We start from the raw sequence: 3,645 nt of genomic DNA, 5'->3' as shown, positions 1-3,645 counted from the left end.
CTCGTAGGTAGTGTGTGAAAAAACACAAGCTGTGATGTAAGGCCTAAAATTAGGGCTCCCCTGGCCTCCCCACTGCACCTTCTGAGGAGGAGGTCTGCTTGCCCAACGCCCTCCTGATCAAGGGACAGGGCACAGTGGCTGCTGATCCCCACGTATCGGGTTTCACATCCCTGCAAGCCTGAGGAACCATTCGCATCAGTGAATGTGATCAATGCGCCTGCCCCTACCACCCCATGTCTTTCTCTGTGCTGATGGCCGTTTGGAGGACTTGACCTCCTCAGGAAGGCCAGCTTTGATGTTCTCTGAGCTTGGTCCAGCACTGAGACTCTGATTGGATTGGCTGTACCATCAACATGTATGCAGCACTTGACGGTTATAAAACCCCTCTACAAATTCCCACTTAATCCTCATGGCGTCTCAGACAGGGAAAGGAGGAATTACTACGATTTTGCATCTAGGAACACGGAGGCCAGGGCAGGCTACCATGCTGCCAGAGATCACGCTGCAATGTAGGGGGAAGGCCAGCTGTGGGAGTCGGGCCTCCCTCCCTCACCCTGCTGGGCATGATCTTTGCTTTGAGATAAACACCTTCCGAAGAGCTTCACACACACTGCAGCCAAATCCTCAGCCAACATAGGAGTAGACTCCTGACAGCTGGAGGGATGGAATTCAAGGATCACACAGCTCCTGCCTCCAAACCATCTTAAGAAGCAGGCAATGTGCTCGCTTCGGCAGCACATACTAGTATACTAAAATTGGAACGATACAGAGAAGATTAGCATGGCCCACGCGCAAGGGTGACACGCAAATTCGTGAAGCGTCCCATATTTTAAAAAAAGGAGCAGGAGCCCTAACCAGTTTGGCTCAGTGAATAGAGCGTCAGCCTGCGGACTCAAGGGTCCCAGGTTCGATTCCGGTCAAGGGCATGTACCTTGGTTGCAGGCACATCCCCAGTAGGGAGTGTACAGGAGGCAGCTGATGGATGTTTCTCTCTCATCGATGTTTCTAACTCTCTATCCCTCTCCCTTCCTCTCTGTAAAAATGTCAATAAAATATATTTAAAAAAAAAAAAAAAGGAGCAGGTAATAAGGGCAAAACCAGACAACAGGGAGCCCTCACTCCACGGATTTGCTGGATGGTTCACTCTCCCAGAGCAGAAGGAAGATGATGGCCCAGTGCTAACATGTATCCCCAATCACAATTCAGGAAAGAAAAGGGAACAAAGGCACAGCAAACAGACCAGGTGCTAAAAGAGGGGAAACGAGCAGAAGTTGAATAGTTCAGTAAATTGGCAAGTGGTTTGGTGTGCTTTTATCAGTGTACTAGGGGCCCAGTGCACGAATTCGTGCACCTTGAAAGAAACTGTGGGCTGCAAGGCTGCGGTGGGCACAGGGGCAGGTCTTGGCCGATCCTCTTGGCCCTTGCCTGGCCCCTCCCGCTGCAGCCTCCAGTCCCCTGTCTGCCAGCAGCCCGACTCCTGTCACCTCCACTCCCACATGCTGACGGCGTGATTGGGGCCAGCGCCAGCAGCGGGTACGAGCAGCAGCTGCTGCCCTGATCAACCCTCAGGAGCAGGGGGAGATGGATAAGCCCCTCAGGGGCAATCAGGGCTGGCAGCCACTGCTCGCACCTGCTGACAGCGACCAGGACCAACGCTGGGCACCGGCAGGAGGTGTGAGCGGGGGCTCCGGAGCCAGCAGTGGTGCAAGCAGGGCCAGCGCCAGGAGCAGGTGCAAGCACTGGGCAGGACCATGGCGTGCGGGAGCAAAGAATTATCAGTAACCACCAGAGGTTCACCCCAATGACAGTGACCAGCACCCCGCCTCGGTCTGGCGCTCCCGCTCACCTGCTCCACCATCCCACCGCAGCTGATGCCCTCCATGTTCTGCATTTGCCCCCTGGTGGTCAGTGCACATCATAGCAACTGGTTGTTCAGTTGTTCGGCTGTTCGGTCTATTTGCATATTAGGGTTTTATATATATAAATTAGTCAGCTACTGCTGCAGAACAAACCACCGCAAACAGTGGCTTAAAATGTGTGGTTTCTCAGTTTCTATGGACCAGGAACTGGGGCATGGCTTACCTGGGCCTTCTGCAAGGTCTCTCTAGGGGCTGCAATCCAGGTGTTGACCAGAGCTAGATTTCATCTGAAAGCTCAAATGGGTAAGGATCCACATTTTTTTTTAAATAAGAAAATACCAAGGCTTTATTTTGTTTCCTCACAAAGATAGCCCTGCCTGTTGGCTAAGTAGAAAGGATGTACACAGTTCTTATGAGCAAACAAGATTTACCTGCTTCAGAATGCATGCCATAATGCCGAAGAAGTGATATAAAGCCGGTAATGCTCTCATCTTCATAGCAATAAAATGCAAAATAAAACAAAAAGTAAATGAACTATGCCCTATCTGGTTTGGCTCAGTGGATAGAGCATTGGCCTGCGAACTGGAGGGTTCCGGGATTGATTCCAGTCAAGGGCACATGCTTGGGTTGCAGGCTCGATCTCCAGTAGGGGGCGTTCAGGAGGCAGCCGATCAATGATTCTCTCATCATTGATGTTTCTAGCGCTCTCTCCCTCTCCCTTCCTCTCTGAAATCAAAAAAATATTTTTTTAAAAAAAAAAAAGTAAATGAACTAAATTAGTGCTGGACATTCCCACAGGGAAAAGGCAAGAGGACTTTAAATCAACCAGTGGTATTTTTTGTATATGACAAAAAGAATTCCACGAGGCTGAGCCACCTTCACTCCTGTCTCCAGCTCTCCCCACCTGAGGCATACCAGTCTCGAACCCACAGAGCTGGCAGTCAGGAGCTTTTGCTTTAGAAGCCATGAGATAAGGGGAAAGTCTTGGAGGAAGAGAAAGTCTGGCTTTGGTGAGGCTCCTATGTGCATCAGTGTCGCATATGGAAGTTGACAAAATACTCAGCATTAGTCTTCTGCACAGAAATAGCAAAGGGCTCAAGAGTGAAAGGCAACAAGGCGTCGTGCTGGGTGGTTGATGGGGTGGCCCAGTAAGCCTGCCTGGATCTGGAACCTGAGCAGAGTCCCGGGCATAGAAGCTGGTAGGGTGATCGCCACAAGTCTTGGGCTGCTCCATGACTCATCCCCATTTGTCACTGTAGCTGAAGCAAGAAATCAAGATATGGATACTACTGTGAGGCTGGGCACTGGTGGGGAGCTGACCCAGCAGTCAGCAGGCTGATTGGGTGTGTCCTCCATTTACAATCGTGTCTTTAAACCGGCGCTGGATGTGCCTTGGAAAATTGTTGCTGGAAGCTGAGCAGGGAAACTGAACTTCACTATGCGGGTAGTGTTACGGAAGAGATCCCAGATGTTCTCAAAGAGCTCCAAAAGCTCCTCTGAGGTATTCTCAAACACAGCGATGCCTGCGGTGGATCTGTGGTTACCACATCCTCACTAGTGTGCTTAATAAACAGATGGTCTTTAACCAGAGCTATTATTTTCCACATGTGCAGCTGACCTCTACCACCTCTGCTGAATCCTGTTGGTTAGAACCTGCCACTAGGCCAGCCCACTCCTGGGGAGTGATTGGCAAGAACCAGGGGTCCTTGGGTACATCCCGGAGTCTGCCTGCAGCAGTCATGATGAGTAACAGCATACTAGCCCAGCAGGCTTTGCAATGGGTAGC

At 50.9% G+C, this 3,645-nt stretch overlaps 1 non-coding gene across 1 annotated transcript; it reads left to right on the top strand.

Moving 5' to 3' along the window:
* Positions 1 to 729: 729 nt before the first annotated feature.
* Positions 730 to 832, top strand: LOC114234865 (U6 spliceosomal RNA). The gene has a single exon (XR_003621047.1). It is a non-coding gene; the product is annotated as a U6 spliceosomal RNA (small nuclear RNA).
* The last annotated feature ends 2,813 nt before the right edge of the window (positions 833 to 3,645 follow it).

The sequence above is a fragment of the Eptesicus fuscus genome, chromosome 6 (genome assembly GCF_027574615.1).
Source record: "Eptesicus fuscus isolate TK198812 chromosome 6, DD_ASM_mEF_20220401, whole genome shotgun sequence".
Classification (NCBI taxonomy): domain Eukaryota; kingdom Metazoa; phylum Chordata; class Mammalia; order Chiroptera; family Vespertilionidae; genus Eptesicus; species Eptesicus fuscus.
The sequence above is the reverse complement of the archived record's forward strand: the minus strand, read 5'-3'. Positions and strand labels throughout refer to the sequence as shown.